General features: G+C 36.8%; 1 protein-coding gene across 10 annotated transcripts in view; it reads right to left on the minus strand.

The window, feature by feature from the left end:
* Positions 1–27028, minus strand: part of cnc (NFE2 like bZIP transcription factor cap-n-collar) — a 662445-nt gene that overhangs the window by 413153 nt on the left and 222264 nt on the right. The window lies entirely within an intron of this gene.

Here is a 27028-nt window from a genome sequence, read left to right on the forward strand (position 1 = left end):
GAATTTTTCCCATGTCTATATAAATTTGGTCAGATACATAGTTTACCTGTCTTGAACATATATGGCTCGTTGCTTCATAATTTAATTCTCAAAATTGTGTGATCCACTTCGGATGTTATTGGCTTTATTGTTGTAGCCATCGCAACTGATAATTAATTGCATTAATAACAAAATACTGGGTTTGTCTATTAGTCCCCATATAAATTTCCATGTTCATCCTTGCCCTTCAACATACAGGGCCAGACCATTTTTGCCCTGATAGTGTATCTGATTAAAATTATCAGAAAAGCTGGCTGTATTAAAAAACTGAGGGTTTTTTTTTCAAATAGAATTTCGTCCCGCCTATAAATTTTGTGAGGTTCATGTTTTGGCCTTCTTGAACATAGATCACATGTTGCTTCATAATATAATTCTTAAAATTAATCTACGTTTGTCAGTGATTGGTACAGAAGGGGCATTTTCGAAATAGACTTGCAGTGCGTTATGATGAACAACTTTGAGTTCTTTAGAAATTACAAAATACTGTGTTGATGAATTGGGTTTTCCATGTTTTAACTGGAAAATATATACAAATACGTATTCAAAAGCCAGGTTTGGGAAATATAGACAGGTACTAACAATATATCTTTGAGGTAAGTTTTAGTATGTGGGAGGGGGTAATTTTCTGTGGAGTTTTTTGTGACGTATGTCTCAAGAACCTTCAAATAAAAATGCACTTTTAAAGGAAAATTATTGTCAATAAATTTTATGCAAAAAAGGAAAGTGGTGACATTTTCAAAAAAGCAATATTTTTGATTTTTACTACTTTAATCTAGAGATATGAGGTGAGAATATTCTCGGAGAATGAGAATATTATCAATATTATCCTGGATGTAAAAATTGGAGAATAATCGAGAATATTCATTTTTCTTTTAAATTAAATTTTTTTTTTACTAACTTTGTTTATATTGTGAAATGTAAATCAGTTTTCTTTGCCCGAAACATTTACAACAAAACAGTTTTTGGTATAATCACCCCCAACGATAACTTTTAGTTCTAGAATATTCTCAGATCATAGTGAGATGTTTTAAAAGTTTGGTTATATATAAAGATTTCAGAAACCTTAAAAAATTATTTTAGAATTAGTTATATTTTTAGAAATAAGTTCACAACAAAAGAAATTAAATGAAAGTTGATTGATAAAGGAAGCTGTTCTTCCCACTTTCATTCTAAGAAGATACAGAACTCTTTTCTTCAATGCACATACACTTAAATTCTGTATCACTCGGTTCTTTTAAAAGTTGTGCAATTCAGCTCTGTTGGTTTAATTTTCTTGCTTTCAATTTTTCATTTGTGGTCTACAAACTTCAACATTCCCATCTTGACGGGAAGAGAGACGGGGACAGAAAATATTCTCTCAAAGGACAACTATTATAAATTACTAGAGAATATTCTCAAGTTATTTATCAAGATTATTATATTACATATATTCTTGATACTCTCTGGAAAAATTTTGGTAACTGAAGAATATTCTCTCTGCAAGCACTATTATTAATAACTTCAGAATAATTATTTTCTACATGAAAACCCCCAGTAATTTATGAAGTTCTTCTAGAGAGTGTTCTCAAGGATATTATATGTAACTATATATTATAAATAACAAGAGAATATTCTCATCAAGAACTTATAAGTCTCAAGTTATTTATTATATTTATTTCACGAAAAGTTCTTTTTACATATTTATTTTTTTTTATAAATGACTTAAAATATATATTGTATGTGTTGAGAAATAAAGGATACTATATAGTTGAATTGGTCTCAATTTTCTTTTGGTATTCAATGGATATTTTTTTGGTTAAAGTCAACAGAAATGAAGTTCTGAAAAATTAATGCTCTTGGGGAAGTTTTGAGGTCAAGAGGTAATTTTTTTTAAATATTAAGTTTTTATCAAAACTCTGGCCCTAATTGATACTTGGAAATAATGAATTATAAGTATAAACTTGTCTATTCCAGTGCAAGTCTTTAATAATTTGGCATCTTTTTTTATATAACATTAAGGAAAAATATAGCAACGTGGGTCGATGTGTTATAACACATCGGCGTTAATGTGGTGCTGAAAAACGATACAGGGAAGATGGGTTTCGTAGGACGGAATTCGATGACGTCACGAATCTCGGGGGCAGGCCTTCTGCTTTAGAAGGTATTGGCTCGGCGCGGAGGATATAAAGTCCTTATCCCGAGGGATTTCTATCCTAGGAAGGGTCTCTACAACTAATCTCGCCTGAGTATTGTCAGCACTGTGCGTGGACTACGGCATTGTCAAACCAAAGGAAGTTGATTGTTTCATAAGAGGGAAAATTAGTAAAATCACACATAAATTAATGAGCACTTATACGATCATATACATAAACGATATGGATTGATCGCACATGCAAGATATATCGTGGGAAAAGAAAAATAACTACATCAACTGAACTAAATTTAATCAATAAAAATCACGGCAACTCTCAGATGTCACACGTGGATAGAAATATTATAATATAGAAAACATGTGAACTAGTTCGACAGAAACATTAAAAAAAGATTTTATTCTAATGAAGTGATCTAAAACTGTGCACACACACTTATTCCGATTACAGTCAATCCCGTTTTTAACGTTCCCGCTTAGTACGACTTATTTCTGTGGTCTCAACTCTAAGTACAGTGGATCAATCGTCCCGCTTATAACCTTTTTTTTCAAAAAACCTGTCACAAAAACATTGTAAGCGGGGAAATGTTTTAAATGGAAAATCTTAGAGCGAATTAGTGAGTTGGAAACACCAGAATAAGTCGTACTAAGCGGGAAAACTACATAAGCAGAATCGACTGTAATTCTCATTAAGATTTCCCATTTAAAGCGGTTCTCGCTTACAATGTTTTCCATGACAGTTTTTTGGAAAACGTTATAAGCGGGATCCACTGTATTATTTAATATTTATGCATTTGCATATAATAGGTAGTCTATTAAAAAATCTTTGAGTTGAGCATAATGAATCGAAATGATAGATATCAAGTAGATACATGCGATCTTCATGTTTAATTGATTCAGAATTGAAATTCTATTACTGTCTTATTAAGGATGGGACGAATAGTGATTTGAGCGAATAACCGAATACTCGGCGGCCAAATATGTATTTTCTTAAAATTCAACACAATCATAAATAAAATTGGTGTTTTTAATTGAAAATAAAATTATTTGTAATTTCAAATGATTGACATTGAATTTTAGTTATACTATTTATTATTTTATATTGAAAGATTTTTTATTGCCAAGATAATGACAATCAAATTTAACGATGACGTATTGTATTTCAATATTACTTATGAAATCAATTTTCTTTTCAACACTCGTTACCAGTTTTACGTCTTTAATCAAGAAAATGTCTCAGCCATTATTTACTCCCAACTATATAGTAATGTATCATAAAATTTACGACTTATTTTCTTATTTTTCCTCTCTAGATGTTCTTTGTCTCATTCAGGAGCTCAATACGTATCTGGTCTAAGTACAACCTTCAGTTAATGGAACCTGCGTAATTCATGCTAGCTTACACCTTATTGAAGAAAAAATAAGCGTGACCATACGTCCCACGTTTAAATAAACTTACCCGTTTTGTGGTCCAGGATTTTTTATTGTTCTTGATTATGCTTGATAACTTGATCCACATTGCAGCTCTTATTGATGAATTACACTTGTCCGAAAATGGGTAAAGAGCACGAATAACTACATTTACTAAGAAATTTATTTCAAATGCTCCAGAGGAATGTGGACCGGAGGAGGAGGCCGGACACCCTTTGCTTATATTCAATCGTTCGAGAAAAATTACTGGGGTCACTGGTCGAAAATCTGGGGTGAATGGCACCGAGACTACCTCAAATTACCAAGGACTAAGATCAAGAGTTTCGGAAGTGTTTTGAACCAGTAGGTACTCATCTTTGTTTTAAACAAATAAATTTGCTTTCTGATCGATTCTGCAGGTGTCGGATGCATGCCAAAAATTACCATGGGTGCTCAGAACCCACAGCACCGACTCGGATTATCCGAAAAACGATAGAAAACGACTTTCGAGAGTGGGGGGGGGGGCTATAATGATTTAAAGGTAAATACACTGCTGGCCACCGTAAATGGAACACCCTGAAGGAAGCATGCAAATAATATGAAATTTACAACATGCATTAGCGGAGGTGAGATATGCAAATGATTAGAATTTCAGCGCAGACGCACATCACGCGCGCCTGTGGCGCCACTTCAAAGCGCTATTTAAGGCTTGGAGATTTCGACGATTTGAAGTACGGCAATTGTGTTTTTCTTGTGGTTTTTTCAAAAAAACGATCAATTATGCCTCGTAGAAAACAGCGATCATCTTTTAATCAAGTATCCGAGTTCGACAGAGTGAAGGATAGTGGCCTACCGAGATTGTGGATTATCTTTCAGGGAAATCGGTAGTCGTGTTGGACGAAACCAAACAACTGTAATGCGGATATGTGATCGTTGGATGCAGGAGGGTACGACGGACCGACGTGTTCGATCGCATCCACCTCAGTGCACCACTTCACGTGATGACAGGCGTATTGTGCGTATGGCAGTGACGGATCGCTCAGCCACATCACGAACCATAGCACAGCACATTCAGTCTGTACCGCATCATCCAGTGTCTGCGCGTACCATTCGACGCCGTTTACAGCAGAGTGGTCTGTCCGCAAGACGTCCATTGCTTCGTCTACCCTTGACGCAGAACCACAGACGTCTCCGCCGCCAATGGTGCGATGAAAGAAGGATGTGGACGGCACAATGGAATGAAATTGTCTTTACTGACGAGTCACGCTTCTGTCTGCAACACCACGATGCTCGGATTCGAGTCTGGAGACACCGTGGAGAGAGGATGCTGAACAGCTGCGTTATGCACCGCCACACTGGTCCTGCACCGGGCATTATGGTATGGGGCGGTATTGGATATCACTCTCGCACTCCTCTAGTACGCATTGCCAGTACTTTAAAAAGCCAGCGCTACATCTCCGAGGTGTTGGAGCCAGTTGTCCTTCCTTACCTTCAGGGCTTGCCCACAGCCATATTTCAACAGGATAATGCGCGACCACACGTGGCACGCATTGTCCAAAGGTTCTTCGTCAATCGCCAGATTGAATTGCTTCCCTGGCCAGCTCGCTCTCCGGATCTTTCGCCGATAGAAAACATGTGGTCCATGGTTGCTCAACGATTGACCCAGATTACATCCCCAGCTGCCACACCAGATCAACTTTGGCAACGCGTGGAAGCTGCTTGGTCTGCTGTACCCCAAGAACACATCCAAAGTCTCTTTGAATCAATGCCGAGGCGTGTGGCAGCGGTGATCTCCAACAATGGCGGCTACTCTGGCTACTGATTTTGGCAGGAACCACACTTCACAGAAGTCTATAAATTTAATCATTTGATGCTTGGTCAACGTGTTATCTACAAAATAAATATTGTTGCGATATCTCTTGTCTTTCTTGGTGTTGCAATTTGGGTGGCCAGCAGTGTATAATAAAAAATGTTAAGAAAATACTACGTTTATATCCTGGTTCACAAAGCTGGAGCCCCATCCGCGTTCTACTCGTGTAGCGGCATTTGAAACATGAGCAGTTAACGGCGATAAGGAACTTACTTCCATTTGATGACATACTGTATAATAATTACATTAAAAGAGATATTTTTCTAGTTTCTCTTCTTTGGACCTGCCTATTCAGACACAATCTCCCCTGTTATTAATCCCTTTTATTAATTCAACTCCCCCCTTTGTTATTAATTCAATAACTTAATTCGTTACAGATTAGGTTTGCGAAGACCCATGACATCTTTATAAGGGAGACTCACATGGTTTGCAGATATATGAATGCTATATTTTTTTCTTTGATGGCACAGTAAATTAACTATAAAGATGCTTGCGAAAAATTTGAGTTAATTAGTTTAGGTACACGGAAGACCCCAGTTCAGAAGACTCCTTCTGTCCCAGTCTAGTTCAAACGGGAACGGGAACTCTAAGTACATTGTGTGTGCAGCGAATTACATTTAGTAGTGTACGGAAGATTTTCTCATGAGTGCGGGGGGGGGGGGGGTAAACGTTTTCTTTGTCGAAGGACAATGATAGTTAACCTACAAAATAGGGTGGATAGATCTGTTGGTTTTACATGACAGTCTCGGTTTTTGTCCAAATCGGATCCCGCTTATAGCGTTTTTGAAAAAAAGTCATAAAGAACTTTGAATAAACTAAAAACGAATTCCCTCAGAGAGAGAGAGAGAAAGTCAGACTGGGGCAGAGACAGGGAATGTCTAATTTCGTTAGAAGTCCTGTGTTATGGCATCCTCTATAACACTACTCAAGACAAAAAAAAAATCGGTTTACCAAAGAAACTTCAACGGTTTTAGGGTAAAGGTTTTAGGTTTTAGTGGGCTGCTGATTCCAAAACTCGTGTTGGTTTTGACGAAATGACTCTAGTTTTGAGATAACATATATTCAACATTCCAATGCAGTCTGTAATCACTATTTTTTGCGGCAGATTTTTACTTTTGTGTTTTTTCATTTATTTTCGTAACTTATTCTCAATATTATTGCATTCATAGCATCATTAAGAAAGCGTAATTTTCATATTTACCGAATAAATGCGATACGACGTAAAAGTGAAATTAGCCGATGTAGATGAATAAATACGAAAATTTTGATTTTTATAACTTTTCCTCAAAATTTCGAAGATTTACAATGTTAAGCGAAAAGAGGTCGTGATTTTGCTGAGCAAAATGCTTTTGAATTCTAACTCGTGAATTAAGAGTTCAGTTGCCTTCCGTTTCTGAGTTCTGTCCGAAAATTATGGATGTTATTGACTATTTATAGAAGGACCAAACTATATATCCATTCGCGCACGTTTTGCGCATCAAGTTAATTTTCTCATGAACGCAAAAGTCAGAGCCATTTTTTTCGAAAAGACAGAAAAAAGTTTGACAGCAGCAGAAGAGTTTAAATACATTTATTTTACACGATATTCGACGCGACAAATTAAACTCTGCAGCATATATAGTGGTTTTATGCTGGGCCTATCTGACGCCGTGACAACACTTACATCAACTTTGCACCCAAATTTTGTACTTTGGAAAGCTTCTCCAAGATAATATTTTTTGCAACGTTATGGCATGGTATGAAGTCATTGATAAATAGAATCATACTACTTTCAGTAGTCATCTAAAATACTTCTGTTGATGGCCATGCGCATGTTAAATATAATGGAATTCTACTACCTACTTTGTAAAGGCAGTTATTCAAAGTCTTCGTAGTCCCCCTAATAGCAAGAATGCTGACACAGTCAACCTTCGGTTTACGAACGTCTCGGTTTGCGTAAATTCGGTTTACCAACAACAAAAATTGATTCGGTTTACGAACACGCAAGCAGGAAAATATTTGACTAAATTCGAAATGATAATGGAGAAATTGAAGTGTCTACGGCCGTATTTCGATTTTTTCAAATGCATTCCTCCGAATTCGACTCCTTTTATCCAGCTCATAGATCAGCTTGTCATTTCAAATTTTGGGATGGTTATCATCAAAGAAATTTTTGAAACACGTTTTGCAATAACCTCTGATACATATATAATTACTACTATCTGATTTCTAGAAACATCATTTTAATGTCCCACATTGCTCATAGAACTTATTGATGAAGTTTGGCAGCAAGTGACTTATAAAACCATGAATTCGGTTTGGAACGCATTGTAGCCAGTTTGCTTTGCAGGCAGAAATTTCGAGAGCTTTGACATTGAGATTAATAGATGAAATTAATCAGACTAGACATGAGTACAGCTCTGCCCATGTATAGCATATATGCCCAGTGGCGGATCATGATTTTGGGAGGCCCCAGGCGCAACCTGATCTGGAGGCCCCCCTATCAGGGACGGATTAAAGGTAGGGGCTGTCCCCCCCCCCCCCCGAGATCAGAAAAATTAAATGGAAAGAAAAATGTTTTCTACGTTTTTGACTGAATAACAAACCAAGAAAATAAATTTGCTTAAAAAAAGGGGAAAATTCAGAATTTTTTCCAAAAGAAATCAGAACCGTCCTGAAAAATTGAACACATGGTCACAACCACCGCCCCCACCCACAAATTTGCGTTTATCCACCACTGCACCCTTTTGGCCCTAATAAGAACGAGATGGTTCACTAAAATGAACAATATTATGAAAATCATAACTTTTTTTTTATTTTTGCATCACCAAAACCATAAACACAAAAATAAGATAAGGAAATATAATGATATTCTCTGGTACTAGATGAAAAATAATCACACTCCCATTAAAAAAAAAAAAATCACAGTAAAATTCTGCATCATATTTTTAGTAATCTAAGATGTCCGTCCTGGTGCCTTCCTTCAGCCACACGGCAAAAATGGAGATCCGTCATAGTTTTAATAATTTAATATTACTGATTAATAAAGATTTGATAATATCTCAAATATAATATATTTGATTTGATATAAAGATACTGATAATATTTAATAGAAAAACATTTCTTCAATAGAGGGAATAGAGGGAAGAAATTATATCGGAGTAAATATAAGAATTATATTTTTAATGGAAGAAATTATTTCAGAATGAATTAAAATTATTGTCAATGAAAGAAATTATTTAAAAAATTTTTTTTAGAAATTATTATTTTTATTTGTTTATTCTATTTTATTTTTACTATTATTATATTGATTATTATTATTTTCTCTTTCAGCCACCTCGTTGGGCACTCTGCCTGTTGTGGCCTTTGCATTATTTGTATTCAGAGTGAATAAAAATCTTCTATATTATGCCCCCCCCCCGTTTCGTTTAATAACGAAAAATGCCACTGTATAACATTGTGGCCCGCGTACTTTATAAAATGTTTCAATATGGCCTGCTATGCCTCAAAGGTTGAAGACCCCTGCAGTAGACTCTCGCTAATCCGGTACGTATTACACCACGGTGTGCCAGATTTTACCAAAATTGCTGGATTAACTTTGAAGAAACCCATTGAAATAATATATGAAATTTCGTGCAAAGACATAGTCAGGACTTGATCAGCAATTAAGAAATATTAGAACGTGTTAAGGGGGTTAGGGCATCAGGAGAAAAGTGACACCACACCACCTAAATATCCTGGACTACTGGACGTGCTGGATTAGAGCACGACCGAATTCTCGAGAGACTACTGTAGTTGAATTGAAATGCTCAAATAAAAATTTATCAGATAATTTATATATTTTTAGTTTTGCTTACCGTTATTTTTGGAGATTCTGCAATCTAAATCCTAAAGGAAATCTTGAGGATCGGCATGAAAATTTTTTTCATTACAATAACACACATTACAATTACATTAACAATAAACACTTTTCGGTCTGACACAAAGATGTTGTCTACCCAAGCCTCCTTGACCAATCCAAAAATGTAGCTCTTTTTTTTAGAAAGAAGGAAAAGAAACCCCCTTGATTTTTTTCAGCCGGGGAGGGAGTGTTAAAAGAGCAACAGAAAAATCACGTGATTCAGAATGCATGTCATTCAGCATTCATTTCAAACCCCACTTTTCTTTTGTCATATGGTCGTATGGTTCCAGTCATAGATTGCAAATGTATATGTTGTTTGAACCAGCTTATAGTATTTCATTCAAACAAGTGGGAGACAAAATCACAATAAGAGCTCTACTACATTCATTTTAATTAGTACGACTGTCTCTTCCTGTCGATGTCGCCGCTTGCCGATAGCCATCTTGCCATCCATTATACTGTATACAAAAGCTTACACCAAAGCTGTCGTATTATCGGCGCCCATGAAAGCATTTAATACTGTGGAATGAGACATCTGTTTATGCCTTCACTACAATTTTCATTTCGGACAGACATTAGGACCTGCTGTTCTCATCCCTCCTCCTGCTTGTGCCCTTAGGGAAATACTGTTTGAAAATGACCCTCCCTGAATGATCGCTTTACAATGTCTCTTCTTTCTTTGTCGGGGAAGAACTGGCCCTTGAGAGCTGCGTCTTGTAAATTCTTCTTTTCTTTCAGTTCCCGTTTTTCTTCCATAACTCATACGTACAGTATACAAAAAATAACAAAAATAAAAAAAAAATAAAAATTGCGGTTGAAAAAAAAAGGGAGAGCAGATACTGTACTTAGTTCAAGAGATTTGTTGATGCGCATGTAAATTCATATGTAGGATGAAGCACACAACTATTTGGAGGCCCCCCGCTCTGCCGAGGCCCCAGGCGCGCGCCTCATGCGCCTGTGCGGTAATCCGCCACTGTATATGCCCGTTTTCTCGTAAAGTTTGGATTTTCTCTGGAAAAAAGTGTTTTTAGTGTCAGTATGATTATTATAGGTTTCGAGTTATTCACTTGAGCGTGAAAAAGGTAAAAATTGACACTGTAGGAATCTTCGGGGTCTTAGAAACGAATGAATCTATTTTTACATTAATTCCTATGGGCAAATGTGTTTCGGTTTGCCAACCTACCTCAGGAACGAATTAACTTCGTAAACCGAGAGTCGACTGTATTATGTACCTACAACGCCGTTACTACTCACGGAGGGAAGTACTATTAAAGAAGGAGATATGGAGAGCCTACTGAAATATTAGCTTCTAATTAAGTACTTTATTACTTTGCTTCAAAATGAAACCTGAAGGAAAAATGTATCGTTAGTTTTGTTCATTTTTCCGAATAAATGCAAAATCTCCGATTTAGAAAATTTTATTTTTGCGAAATTTCGAAATTTTATGATGTAAATGAAAATTTACATCAGACAGCTGTGAGCAGGGATTTTTGATGGTTCTCAAATTCATAAATTTCTTAAAGATTCGAAATTTTCAGCGTTTTTGACGGATATTAATCAATATCCGGTCAATCTTCAGTTTGATCATGTTTCGTATCGGTTGTTGAGAATTTTTTGAATGATTACAAAGCAGAGAACGATGAAGAATTGCAGTAAAATACGATTAATTTGTAATTTGAATTTAAAAATTTTCAAACGTTTGAAAAATAGGCTGTTAATATATGAGCACAAAGGCGCATTTTCTTCTTAGTTACTTGGTCCAATTTCACAGACAATCTGAGTCATTTTAATGATAAGAGAGGCGGTTTCATCAAGATATGAAAGTAATGGAACAGAAGTATCAAGGCAAGCTCGAGCCTCGCGTATGATGGCTGATTATTCTACCGAAGCCTCCTATGAAAAACATTCAAAACCCATAACAGAAAATCTTGCAAGTGCTTCTCCTTGAATTAATTTAATATAATTTTGTGTCCATTTTAGTGGACAAAATGCAACATTATAGAGCATATCATTACTGCACTGATCTATTCTGATATCCTAAATATATTCCCTTATTTTCATTCCATATATTATACGATATATAAATGTATACACGATATGTATAATGTATATTATACATATATTGTTTTACTTTTATTCTGAACATAAATGTACCACAAATTTCGTGTGACGTGCATTGCTTGCATATTGAAATCTGATAATTGAGTGGAGTGTTTTTAAAGATGTGCATTTATTGATTTAGCAATACGCATTATTTTATTATCAAGGACGGGCTTAAGCATTTTGTGGCCCTCGAAAACGGAGTTTCCTAATCCCTGAGTAACCATGAACACCCTGGAGCACGCCAGGTTTACATAGGCAGAATGAACATCAAACTACTATTTCATAGTCATAGAGAGAAAAAAATTATTCGACAATAAATTTAAACGATATTGCCCGCTGCTTCCAGACATTTAAAGGTTGGAGAGCTGTCGGGGAAATTGAACCGGTTACCTACCCAGGACCTCAACTTCATACTCTTTCAGCCGGGCAAGTACGCATTATGTCTGCCTTGTGTAATTTTTAAAATTTTAAAAGAAGAATTTAGCAACCCATCGTCCGGAGCACTAGATCCACCCCCATCCTTTACTTGACTTGGAGGAAGGGGTTCTGTGAAAACCCTAGGCAAGAGGAATAGGGTTCGATGTCTGAATTTTAAAGGTTTTAGACAAAATTTTAAGCTACAGCGAAACCTCGATATAACGACTCTGCAGACCAAGAAAAAATGTCGTTGTAGATTATGTAGGGATTATATATCGTTATGTCGAGAGTATAGGCATTTTCAAACAAGGCTTGAAAAAATATCGTTGTAGCGAGGTTTAAATGCATTCGCTTTGTTGAAAACGAAGTTTTTAAATTAAAATGCAATCAAAGTATTTTTTTTCATCACGTTTTTGCGGCCCCTAACATTTAACGCTACCGGTTGCGGCCAACCTTCACACTTGCCCAAGTCCGGCCCTAAGTATCATCAGTATTGACTTATCTTCCGATTTATGTATTGATTACTTTTCATGATTAAAAATTGATTACTTTTCATGATTAAAAATTGATTACTTTTCATGATTAAATTGATTACTTTTCATGATTAAATTGATTACTTTTCATGATTAAATTGATTACTTTTCATGATTAAATTGATTACTTTTCATGATTAAATTGATTACTTTTCATGATTAAATTGATTACTTTTCATGATTAAATTGATTCAGTCCATTGGTTCAAGCTTTCTAGTGATGCAAACTCCGCTCGCAGATTTAAATGCGATTTGTGTGCTGCTTATGTAGTACTACTAAAATTTAGTTTTCACTTTATGTTAAAAATTAGAGAGTTTGGAAAAAAAATGTCATTTTCAGAATCAGCACTCAAAATTACCCTGAAATCACTAAAAAGTTTTTGGCAATAAAATTAGTGTTGAGCAGTCTACGTGTCAAAATTTCTGCCTGAAAAGCAATCTCGCTACAATGCGTCCCAAACGGAATTCATGGTTCTGTAAGTCTAGAGCCGCCCTTAGAGGTGTGCGGCAGGTGCGGTTGCACCGGGCCCCGCACTCACGGTAAGTTATTGGAGGCTTCCATCAATTCTTAAATTATTTCTGGCATTAATTCCGAATTTTCATCAATTCTAGAATTTTTTCTTCCGTTCATTCTAAAAACAAAATCAATTCTGTTATTATTTTTCTAATTAATTCTGAATTTTCATTGGTATTGGATCTATTTCTTACAGTTATTTTTAGTTCCTCAATTCTAAAATTTTCATCAGTTTCTGGAATATTGTTTCCTCTCATTACTTTGAAACTACCTTTAAGTACTGAATTATCATTAATTTTTTTTATTTACATTTTATTGCGTATTTAAAATTTTTTGTTAGGATATTTCTCAGCATTCCTGCATATTCTGAAATAATAGCTGATGATCTCTTTCCCCCCCCCCCCACAAAATATATAAAATCGGGGCTATCGGGGCAAAAATGTCCTAAACATTTTTGATGCCTCGAAATTTTTGAGATGGCCCCGTGTCTGATAACGGCGTCCCTGTGTAAGTCACTTTTTGCCAAGCTTCATGAATAAAAATTATGAGGAATGTAGTGTATTAGTGTATTAAATTATGTTTGCAGAAGTCAGCGATTGTTAATTCTGAGGCAGAGATTATTGAAAAACACCTTCTTAAAAGTCCTTTGATTTAAACCTTCTCTCTCTCAAACTTTTAAAATTACTTTTTTATCGATGGGCTGGATAAGAGTCGCATTTAGAGGTACGGACGGCAATGTTAGAAAACGACGTTTCTCAGAAGAAAGCAAGGCGACAATTGACTCTAATCCTCCCAGCTCTCAGTCAATTTATTCTTCTTCATAGTACAATCTCCCATGGGGTCGGCAGCCGACATATATTGATTCTTCTTCAAACTTTCCATTAACCCCCCCCCCTCCCCCATTAAACACATTTAGAAAATGTAGCTCGAAAAATCGCCAGAATCATTCGCCAATAAGTGTTAAATTATCGGTAAACATAAAATGTCCGATTTTGACCCGATCGCGACCAGAGAACGTACCTTAAAATTCGCCAGAATTACTCGCCAGTAACGTTTGATTATTGGTAAACATAAAATGTCCGCATATGTCCCGATTTCCGACATGTCCGCATATGTCTCGTCCGCTTTTAACCCCTAATCTTCAGAAATGGGTCGTACAAATCCATCTGAATTATAAATATACCTTATATTTGCTGTTCCACTAATTTCACAAATAATGAAAATCGAACATTTTCTTTGTATAGGTGTGTACAAACTTTTTTATAAGCGTTTGTATTGGTATTTAATAGGCACTTTCAGATTCAAAATACAAGGCTTCTAAAGTTGATCATTCTGTTGGATTTGTGTGACGGCTAAAAAAAGTAAAAAAACTCCAATTTAATTTAATGCGATGTCATTTCCGTTTTCAAGACTCGAATTTTTTAGTTCGGCGTATCTCAACCTTTCTGAACCCAAGGACCACTGAGATGTCTCGTACAATTTTTCGGACCACATGTGTCCCTTATTACGGGGCATCCTGCAATTTTTGTTCCGATTATTTTTTTTATACAATTTGTTCCGTTTTTTTCAACGAGGCTTTATTTAAATTTGTAAATTTACTGAAGTCGTGAATGCACGGACACGCATTCATGTTGCAAGGGGTACTATAGTTATTGAAATATAAAATTTAACTTTCTGTACGGACATGCTATGCCCAAAAATCCAACTAGAAAGTTGTTGCCCTGACTCTCCTTATGATGTCAAAAAATTCCCCGTATCTAAGTGGAATATTCACTGAGATATTCGAATTAGAAAAATTGGGGAAAAATAGCATTGGAATGTGGATAAACTGTTTTACCACGTGGAAACGTGGAATTTGTTTTTGTTGGCTGCAGTAGAGAGACAGACAGGGTACAACTTTTTAATTTGATTTTCGGGCACAGGGTGTCCGTATAAAAATTAATGTGTTTTATTTTAGTAACTAACAACCCTTTGAAAGATTAATGACGTATCTGAGTAATGCTCGCTATTTGGATACTTTTTCTAATTAGGAGTATGCCTCTAGTGACAACGTTCGCCAGTAAAATTCCGTGCGTACCGCTACCTGTGCCCCCCCCCGTATATATTTTATGGTAAATGCGAAAAATTCGGTTATTATGCATAATTGCAGACCATTTTGACAAATTTGTTAAATTTTCCGAATTTATCACATTTACCGGTGATAAATAGACAAATACCGATGTTCAAGACAAAGAGTCAAAAAGTCCGACTCTTTGTCTTGAACAGCGAGTAACTCCAGCTATAAAGATTATTTTGTCTTTCCACTATTTGTCTCTGCTACTGAAGAAGGAACTTCATACAGTTCCGAAACGCATCTGGCTGTTGTTCTCTTCTAATTTTTGGTATGCTCACGTTGTTTTCCCTAGTATATTGTCTCACCCAAAAGGTAATTCCAACATTCTGAAGGTAACATTCTAACGATAGCTAACATTACAAAATTGGTAATAATTTATATGTTTTTATCATTATAACATTATTTTCATTTAATTCAATTCCTCCCATCAAGTACGGGAAAAAACTCATAAGTGGTTGAATTTGGGGATATTTCTGCATGATTTGTTCCATATTTATGTTATTTATCAACTACATTCGGGAATTATGCGTAATCACTGATAAAAGTGATAAATGTAGGAAAATTAATCTACTTGATACCGACGCGATTGGTGATTACGCATAATAACTGGCGATTATCGGTAATCACCGATTTTTCATATATACTGCAACATATACACATGAGTTCATACCATTCTCACAGAATGAGTTTTGATAGCTTTTCAATGAAGTATTTTCTTTCACATACAGATGTGGGGTAAACGAAGTCTTGAAAATTATAATGAATATAAGAAAGACACCTGAAGTAGCAATTATTAAATTTGTGAATTGAACCGATAGTAGAAAAATGAAAGAATGAGAAAAAATCCCCTTAAAAATACAGTAGGCTACAAAAATTCAGTAAAATGTTCCGCATTGCAAGGCATTGAGAACTAGCGGCACATTTGCAATATTAATAATATTCTCGCATATTTCTCGAGGATTTCTTGCATTAAGTTTGTACCAGTCCATATTACATAATTTATGTCTTCCTCTTACGACTCGGAAACGGATGATTTAGATCAGTGGTTCTCAACCTTTTTTTGTCCATGGCCCCCTTTCACCCATTTTTTATTCCTGTGGCCCCCCTTGCGAACATGAATAATTTTCTACTCCCCCTTCCTCCCCCCCCCCGTTTTCCCATTAGAAGATAGTTATTCAAAAATTGTCGGAAATATAAATATGTTTGAATTTAATTTGATTAATTTTTAATTTATGAAAATAATGAAAAGGCAAAACAAACACATAATAGAATACAGTAAAAAATAAAATAAATTATTTTCAATCAATGTAAACTCTGCGCTTGAAGACGGCACAATGTCATCAAGTTACTGTACTGGATGAAATTTTGTATCATTTCCAAATTAGTTTTTTTTGTGTGTAAATGGTTATGGTTTCATTGAGAAAATGTCAGTTGTAGCTTCCAAAATTCGCATTCTTGTAATGATAAAAATCGCAAAAAGTGGTAGCAAGCAGTTTTATTAATTTTATTCTCTTCATGAGCGGATAAAAGTAGTAATGAGGGAGCAGCCACACAAATGAATCACAATTGAAAAGTTCAACATTTCACATCGTTTTAATACGTGCATCAAGGATATAGGTTCATGTTGTAGTTCTACTATGAATTCAAAAAAATGAACTAAAATACGTGTGAAATTTTTTTGAATATTTGTTTAAACCTTTCATTCCAGAGAAACCATGTACGCAGTGACAAAGCTGTTCATGTGAACATAATAATGATTTATTATCAGGATAATATAAAATCGGAAAATATAAATAATAAGATTTTCAAATAAGAAAATTATCAGTTTGTTGACTTCAATTTCGATACGGTGAAAATCTGATATTTCGTTGGATGACAAGGACAAGCTACCTTCAAGTGGCTTTTTGGTTCATAATATGACCGCTCTCTCGCAGGCGGACGAAGCAACGTTCAAGTTGGCTTAAACCAGTGCCTACATGAATCTCAAGACGGGCACCCACAGGTTCGAAACACTTCCGACGCCCCTGGCTTAAACACAGGGCAATATTTCACATAACAGTCCGTACTATATTTAATATACAGGGCGCATAGGTAACGGGGCATATGACATTTTACTGGCGAACCATTGGTCCTAGAAGCATACTTCCAGTTGGAAAAGGTACCCAAATAATGTGTAGTACTCAGATATTTGATTCATGTTGCCGGGGGTTACATGGTTATTAAAATAAAAATGTTAACTCTTTATGCGGACACCCTGTGCCCAAAAACCCAATGTGAAAGTTGTTTCCCGGTCTCCAACAAAAAAATTCAATGTTTCTAAGTGCAATATTCACTGAGATATTCGAAGAAAGTTGGAAAAAAAAACCAGCATTAAATACAGGGAAACCATTTTATCCGTTGCTGTTTTTTCCCAAATTTCCTCAATTTTTCGAATTCGCATATCTCGATGAATATTGCACTTAGAAACGTGAAATTATTTTAGTTAGCATCGGGAAAGACAGAGCAACAACGTCTTAATTGGATTCTTTGGCACACGGGGACGGTATAAAAAGGTTTTTTTACTTTATAACTATACAACCCCTTACAACATGAATGACATATCTGAGTTGGACAAGTGATTTGGATACTTTTTCTAAGACTAACGGCCCGCCAGTAAAGTGCCAAACGCCCTGTTACCCATGAGCCGGCATATACACGAAAAAAATAGTTTGGGACGAAATAAAGTCGACTCTCGTTTTAACGAATACCGTTATAACGGGAAAAAATATCGTTTTAACGAAAACTTTTCTTATCCCCGGGTAAGTTTACATAGGAACAATATAAAAATCTGGAATTCCTTTGTAACGAAATTTCGTTTTTACGAAGTGATTTCTCCGGTATCTTGGAGTTCATTATAATGGGGTTTGACTGTATTCAAACCCCCCCCCCTCCCCCCCAAAAAAAATCTGACATTTTTGCACTAAAGTAATTGAACTTCGGCAATTTGATCTCAAACCAGTCCTTTTTATAATAATTATGTCATTTTTACTTTTATAAATTTAGGAAGGAAACAAAAGGAAGAAAGGGTGGGGAGAAAAAAAGAAAAATGACCAAGAGGGGCTCGGTTGTGCGTAAATGTCTCGAAATTCCACTTGTGCGCAAGGGGATTCGCACCTCACTATCAGTTTTACGACAAAATTTGACATTTATGAGATGTTTGACTACGGTCACGATTAATCTCTATATATAGCTTTCAATATTAAAATATTTCATTTATACGAAGAATAATTTCAATTATTTGACATTTTCATTTTTATTCGAACTCTCTAAATCTTTGGCATTTAGACATCATTTCCAACTATCAAATCCACGCAGTTTTTGCAGATTGTGAAAACGCGTCGCTGAATTGGTTTTGCATGCGTATTATCAACACCAAAAAACCATAAATTTCAGGTTGACAGATACAAAGAGATGAATTCAGCCGGTTACGGACATTTCAAAGTGAAGACTTACGTGAGAATTTATTGCACTTTTCTGAGAAATCAGCAGATGCAGGATATATCTCAAATAAACGGATTTAAATTGCTTTAAATGTGGTCATACGCCCTTTAAGAATTTTTTTTGTAATGTCCACAACATTGTTCTTGCAGGATAGGAAAATTGCATTGAAATTATTTGGGATGTTGCAGGCCAGTAGTAGGCGCCTATCGACATTTCGTACTGATGAATGTCTGATCAACTTGTAAAAATTGAGATTATATATATTATATCTCCACAAGGCTATGACCACAGTGTCAAGGGACGCTGTTTAGAGCGCATGGACGCTAGTATTTATCTTCGGATGGAATCAAGAACTTTCGGAAGATTATGATGTAGATTTTATAGTTGATTTTTTTTCGTCCGTATATTATGATTCGTCCATTGACGAACATTGATTATGTGTGAATTTATATGTGCAATCTATATGTAATATTTTTATTTATTATCCTGAAGATATCTAATAAAATTTCGAGACATACCCATCCTCCGGTAACGCTTCGATATCTCAATGAGATGGGAACTGGGGTGTGTTTGGTTTTCAAAGGTCAAAGGCCAGCAGCAGACTTAAGTAGTAGGTCAGTTAATTAATAGGAATCATTGCAGTATCGATTAAAAAACTTTAAAGGTGTAGTGTCAATCTTGGAGGAAGTCCCAATACATTATCTTCTTGGATTGCATATAGACACCAATCAGCAAACCAAATGACGTTAAGACCGTCTTAAATATGTTTAAAATTACGTTTTTCCTGTTAAATTGAAAGGAATGGCGTATTAACACTTGCGATTGAAACAACAGTAATTTTATGCAATTACAGTTTCTTGAGTTATACAGCAATGTAGTTTTAAAAAATTAAATTTCGCGGGTATTTTTTCTCATGCATGATTTGGTCTCTTGGAGTTCGTTATAACTGAATTTGACTTTATTTGTTTTCAGCAAAGGCAATGAATTGGCACCTCCCTCAAAATTCATAAAAAAATACCTCAGAGCAATAATTATTTATTGGATTTTTATAAATATATTCCCCATCAGACCACTGGTGTAGATAGCTTTGTGCTAAACTAGATGGCTATCCGTCTGTAATTGCATGAAAACGATGGGTTTTTTTAAAAGCTTTCATTTTTCACTCATCGACTTCTTGGATTGCATTTACTACCAGCAATCAAAAGAATGTCAATAAATGGTCAACAAATTTTTGTCTGCTTTCTTTATGGCAGCTCTCTTTGAATGAAAAGTCTTCGAACACACAATTTTCTGTTTTTACAGTTACTCCATTTTGCTTAAACCTCTTCTATAGTTTGTGTCAGGGTCTACTGTCACCCCCAAGTCCTATAACCACCGAGATTACATGAACCATTTTTTTTTATTTCCTTTCTCATGTTAATGTTATTTGAATAGGGGGAAATTTACGAAAAAGATATGCTATATATATGCTATTCTATGCATTTTGTTTGCAATTAAATTTTTTTAATCAGAGTGACTAAAAAAATTTAATTTCATAAACTTCTTCGTGGCCCCCGTATCAGTAGCCGTGGCTCCCCTTTTGCGAGATTTTCATCCGTGGCGCCCCTGGAATTTCCTAGGGCCCACCTGGGGCCATATGGCCCCCGGTTGAGAACCACTGATTTAGATGATTCATTTTCTGAGCTTGATAAAAGCTCTTCTCTGTCGCTCACTTTTTTTTACTTTGTTTCAATATTGTCGCAAGTTAAAATGAAGGTGATGAAGCAGTCAATTGATAATAGGCAACTGAATAACCGTTTTTGAGATAGTTTCTTATCAGGAAAGAAACAATTTTAGCTAACAATAAAAGGTGGTGAAAAAAAAAGAATTCCAACTCTCTCACTGTGGAAGAGGATTTAGAGGGGGAAGGAAAATCTTTATCTCTTTCACTTGCTGGTACTGACGTTAAGTTTCTTTCAAACTTGCTAGTACAATGAATTGGAATGTATTTTGTACCGATAATACGGGGTATTTATCTGTATTTTAAGAATGGTCTACTTATCTCAACGCAAAGCTAATAAACCTGAATAAATTCCTAAAAATTATGTTGAACCACCCCCCCCCCATCCCCCCGTGAACTTCCGTATCCCTGCTCATGACTATGTGCAAGATTACAAGAAAAAATAAATCTGAGATCAAAGGATCCACATATGGACCCTTTGTCACCAATGTTCAAATGATGAGAGAGAATTTTTTTTTAAAAAGTAATTTCTCTATCACAAACGAAAAACTCCTTCTTTACGGTCACTCCTCTTTTACGGTGGTTGTTTTGTTCCGTAGGGTGTCCGCAAGAGAGGGGATTCACACTGTATTTCATTCATAAGCGGATGCAGGCGCTTCGAACGAGGGGGGGGGGGTGGATTTTCCTCCTCCACACTCCGCCTATGATAATAGATTTATTTTTGGGGAAACGGAGGACGAAAGGGGCAGGAAGGCTGGGCCCGCGCACCGACCCCCACCCCAAGCCCATTAAAAATTAGGAAAATTATACAGTGAAATAAGGGTCCTCTAAGACAACAGGTTGGCCGCTGATCGCATACAGAGGTGACCGCGAAATAGGGGTTATTTTTGTATTATGTCTATCGAGCCTATTTCCCGTTCAGAGAAAAACTTGCCGCAAAGGTAAGTTGGCCAGAGAATAGGGTTGGCCGCCTATGAAAGTTTCACTAGATTTATGTAAAATAAATTGAAATATCAAAAGAAAATACTCTTTATATTTTTACCAATTTCTGTTAATATAAATGTTTTTCGAAGGGTAGTAGCACAGAATTTCTCAGGAAGAAAATTTTTGTGCCCCCCCCCCCCCACGAAGTCTTTTATGCCTCTCCCGAAAGTTCATCCTGCGTACGACACTCGGTAGAGGCGACCAGTCCCCCCCCCGTTTCCGCTCTTGATTTTATTGCTCTGGTATAGGTATTTAATTTTCAATTGCAACACACAATTATTGAATGGTTGCATAAAATTTCTATGATAAACACAACGTTTAATAAAAATTGACGACATTGATAAATTGACAGAATGAAATATGCTACAGTCTATAAAGGACTTTTACAAGAAAATCTGTTGTTGACGGGAATTATCTCATATCCAAGAATGCTTCTATTTCACTGCTGAGTTCCTAATACCTCCCCAACCCAAAGTAGTCTTCCTGATAATCCTCGAAGAAAACCGATGTCAAACAAAACTCAATTGTTCATTTGTGTTCGTCTATGTATGAGTATTTGTGTTATCAATGTGAGGAAGTTACATGTGCCCCACAACTCTTCTTTTCCCGTGTCCTTTTATTTTAGAGATCTTCAAGTGAGGGGCAGTATGAAAGATTAAAAATGAAGAAAGGAAAGGGGCGTATGACATGGCAGTATTAGGCTGGGACCTGACTACGGCGCGGTTGCACGCGGTTGAGGTTGGGGGGGAAGGCATCATCTATAATAGTTTTATGGCGCACAGATACAACTGCAACCGCTGAGCGCGGTTTTTTCAACCGAGAAAATCCACATTTTTTGGGACGGTTGGGGTAACCGGAAAGCTGCCATCATGTATTGCAAAGGCTTGAGCTTCCTGATGACGGTTCGGCTGGACCTGCGGTTGCTCTCTTCCATTGTCTATTAAGTGGTTTGACAAGGAGGGTGATGGGATTTCGGATGCACTGGACAAAGGAATTGCTCTCCTTCTCAGGCTGCCATAAAAAAATGAGTGGAGAAGACAAATTCGAGGAACTGTATGGTGAAGTTCCATGCGACGGAAACCAATTCTTTGTTTGGCGCTTTTGCACTGATAACAATAAAAAAAACCAATGAAGAAAAAATTACATTTTTCTAACTAGTGAAATTTTTTTGCTTTCCTACATGAGCATACATTGAAACTCGGTTATAATGACATTCATAAACTAACGTGATTACGTTAAAACCGAGATGTATATTTTAGAACACTTGAATGAAATGCATTGGATCCCGATTATAACGTTTTAGCAAAAAACAAATTAGTTACCTCATCCAAACGAGTACAAATTACCACGGGGCCCAACCATTTATAATAAATTCATAAAAAATTAGAAGTAAAAATAATCAGACATCTGAAGGAATATATTTTTATATTTGCAAATTCTCCATATCAAACTTTTGAAACATTTATTAAAAGCCTAAGTATGAACCGGGGATGAAATATGTCCCTAAGAGCTGCATTGTGTGTTTTGCTTTCATTATTCTGTCTTTTTGGTATTTATTTTTGTATCGTATATGAATGTGGCTGTCTATCTGTTGTTTTTTGCAATGAAAAAAAAAACCCATCTAGGCCAGCGGTTCTCAACCGGTGCTCCGTGTGAACTCCCAAGGGCTCCGCGGCACTCGAGGAAAATAAAAAAAAGAACCAGTAAATTTGAAAAAAATAATTATTAATATTTTTGAATAAAAATAAATCAGTAACTTTGATGAATAAATAAAAAATAGGCCTACGGGGCTCCGCCATAGAAATTATATACTGGAAAGGGCTCCGTGGGTCAAAAAAGATTGAGAACCGCTGATTTAGACAAAACGTTGTATGCGGGTAATATCGAAAAGTGCACTAAGACAATTTTCACACCTACCGTTCTTTTCAAGCAGTTTTTAATTTACATACACACACACAAAGTCGCAACTAGGGAGAGCGGGTCCACTGTATCGAGTGCTGAACTAGAAGGGGCGCCGACAGGGGCGTAGCCAGAAATTTCGTTCGGGAGGGGGGGGGCCAAAGTGACAGAACAATGGATTTGGCCATCTTTTTCCCTTTTTTTCGGTAATTTTCTCACATTTCGGGGGGGGGACTTGGGGGTCTTGTCCCCCCCCCCCCCCGCTACGCCATTTGGCGCCGAATTGCCCCTTTAACACCACTCCTTCTAACCTTTCCTTATACGGGAACGCCAAAAGCTTGCTAGCTCCAGTTAAAAAAGTATCCAGCTGCGGCCCTGTATGTACCTTAAATCTTGCAACATACATACTGATGAACAGGGCCACAACGACATGCGTGGTCAGCCGGGGCAAGCACGCATTTTGGCGCCCCCTTTTAATATTGAAGGAGAGATGAAGGGTTAACATTTGCGCTCCTGTCTGGCTCGGAGTTCAGGGGCATCAGTCAGTGCCGTCTTAACGCATGGGCCCACCCGAGCACGGCCCGGGTGCCTCAAGAGAAGAGGGGCCTCCCAAAAATGAGATACGATTGAAATTTTCAAGGATTTACCATGTAGGGCCTCCTAAAAACCACTTGGCCCGGGGGGGGCCCATAATACTCTTAAGACGACACTGGCACCAGTCCCACCTGCTCCTCTCTAGTTCCGCCCCTGATTCCATATGTACAGGGTGTTAAGCGAGCCGGGGTAGCAAGTTCAGAGGGGCGGCAAATTTGAGTAATTCGTGGTCAAGAACTTTAAATTATAACGTGAATGGGGGCAGAGCAATTCGAATAGCCAGCACGTGGCGAAGCCATAAATCTGTGTCTGGAAACGGATTTAGTGTGAAGCATGTAAATAATTTCGTATAAGGACATTACGTTCCCTTCGTGTCATCGCATCATCTACAAAAAAATCATCTGATAACTGATCGGGAGAAATGATAAACGAAGAAGTTTTTATGACGTTTTTCGTTACCACGGTTCTTCGTGTTCATCACAACGAATTTACTAATACTCCGTTGATGGATGTTCTTAGTATTATTATATAGCGTTATACTGTATCATGTGTGATTGAATAAATTTTAAAAAAAATTACATTAAACGAAAATATCATATGTTCAAGTGGTTGCTAATTTTTTTGTGAGCTAATGGCCCTTTGTACCGTATTTCCTTCTCGTGCTGCCCCCCCCCCCCATCTTTCCCCAGGACCTTCTACCCCGGGTGGGGCACTGTTTCACTTGTTGGTCGAAAATTGAACTGCAGCTTAATCCCGTTATAGCAAACTTCCAAGAGACCGGAGAAATCACTTCGTTACAACGAAATTTCCTTGTAAAGGAATTCCAGGTTGTTGCCGTTGTGCCCATATAAACTGTTGTGGGAGGTTAGAAAAGTTTTCGTTAGAACGAGATTTTCACTGCAACGGTATTCGTTAAAACGGGGTTAGACTGTTTTGTTTTACTTCATAAATCTCCCCATGGTCTCATTGAGATATCCTGAAAATTTGGATGTACTCGGTTAAGCAGTTTTGGAGCAAAAACTACTCGAAGTACGAGAACTTAAACTGTAATCACCCATTATGTAATTATTTACACTTTAAACCGGAGGTCCTCAACCTTTTTCTAGTTGTGAGGACTGGCTGTACCCATCATCGAAATGAGAGCACCCTTACAATTTTGATCATACGTATGCATGAAAAATTAGGATGATTTTAATCCTCGAATGCAATTTGAACGAGGTAATTTGATTGAAACGTCGATCGAATTCTAGCAAGCAATTATTGGACAGGAGCTTCGAGAACTCCAGTTGCTTCAGGTAGCACCGTGGTGCTCGCGAGCAACAGGTTGAAGATGCCTGCTCTAAACCATTATACTACATCTGGTCATGTAGGCCCTATGTGAACAAGAAGCCCAGGGTCACGCGAATATGGGTGGCTTTAAGATGGCCTTGGTCCCACGAACAGCTTTGCTGAGTTCGCAAAGTAGTCCCTTCCCCCCCCCCCTTCTTTCTGATGTACACCCCAAACCCAAAACAGAAGTTCTCGAGGTGTGGGTCGCTTTTTCTGGGAATGTTCGGCATCATCGCTCGAAAGGACGTCACGACGACTTTCCATTGCCATGAACCCCTGCAGTGCTTTGGAATGGCTCTTGCTATTCTTACGAGCAGGCCGAAGAACCCGCGAGTGGCAAAATTTTCAAGAACCCCTGCCAAGGACTTCCAAACGGGTATACCAGTCGGTAACCGTTTTTCAGTTTGTTTGCCTTCATCCGGATTTCTGAGAATTATAAGAAAAACCATTATCTATTTTAAGGGCAATAGACCTGTTGGGAAAAGTAATAAAATTTAGGTACTGTACTTCCATTTAAGCCCAATTGGCTAGCCTTCCATGCACGCCCTTGGGAAAACGAATGGTCTTTTAAAAAAAGGGACTTCGCGAAACATAAAACAAATTTCGTGGAACCTGTCAACTCAGACGTCTCCTACATGGGGCAACTTTGAAAGGCACCGTCATAATCCTACAACACAGAATGTCGGCAATACCGAATGGCTTATTTTAATTGTAATGGAACCGTAGAGGTGTCCACTTCAGACAGGTTTTGGTATCAGTAAGCCAATCTGAAGCCGCAGCTACGATTATTATTGGAACGAGTGAGGGCGCTTGCACAGTGTTGCAGTACATTACTAATCATATTTTATCCATCTCATTTCTTATTTACCAGTTCCATTAGTCAGCTGTGTCAACGAAATTTTTTTGTGCCACCATGAATTTTGATTCGTTAATGGCTAGCGATAGTTATTCCGAAAAAATCATAAGCGCGGTTGAAAAAAGACCAGCTTTATATGACAAAAATATGTTATTTAAATAGTTTTTTTTATAATATATGTTATTTAAATAAATTATGATTCCAGTCATGATATATAAAAAAATTTGTGCGATTTGGTCACGAATGCTTTGTTCACAAGCACATACTCACAAGCACAACAAAGCACACAATTGCTTTGTTCTATTCATTTACACTTTAATTTTCCAAAGCCCTTTGTGGCAACTTGTTACAGTATGAAATCGACTTGAAACAGTTAGGCTGCCGGCACACTACGGTTCGGCTGGTGCGGTTGATCTTATCAGCAACCGTGGAATTTCGCGTGAAACACACACTGCTGTTAGCAACCGGGTTTTTTTTATTTTTTAATGTCACGTGACATCTCGGGATTGGCTAAATTATTTTCGCCAAGCTGAAGTTGGCTCCAGTTAGCATGCGAATTCGTGCTCATAAGCTGCATTGCAGTAAAACCCCCTCTTAACGGATACTCCGTCTTTTACGGACAAATAATAATTTACAGTTGTATAATATATAAAAGTATGAATTTCAAACCTCTTTTTAACGGTCACCCATTTTACATGGATTTAATTTTTTTGTCCTGTCCGTGTTCACAAGGAGGAGGGGTTTTACTGTAAATACTAATAAAAATATTCATGTAATGGAATTTAATTTTCTGTAACAATATTTGCCGTTTGAAATTAATTCAAAGTTGAAGAAAGACAACCTACAAGTTGACCCATTTTTTATGCTTTTATGATTCGCGACCAAATCGCACAAATTTTTTTATATATCATGACTGGAATCATCATAATTTATTTAAATAACATATATTATAAAAAAAACTATTTAAATAACATATTTTTGTCATATAAAGCTGGTCTTTTTCAACCGCGCTTATGATTTTTTCGGAATAACTATCGCTAGCCATTAACGAATCAAAATCTGCTGAAGACATGGTGGCACAAAAAAATTTCGTTGACACAGCTAACTAATGGAACTGGTAAATAAGAAATGAGATGGATAAAATATGATTAGTAATGTAC

This window comes from Pholcus phalangioides, unplaced genomic scaffold (assembly GCF_987345545.1).
Source record: "Pholcus phalangioides strain wild (caught in Gottingen) unplaced genomic scaffold, Ppha-v1.0 ptg000011l_1, whole genome shotgun sequence".
NCBI classification, from domain to species: Eukaryota; Metazoa; Arthropoda; class Arachnida; order Araneae; family Pholcidae; genus Pholcus; species Pholcus phalangioides.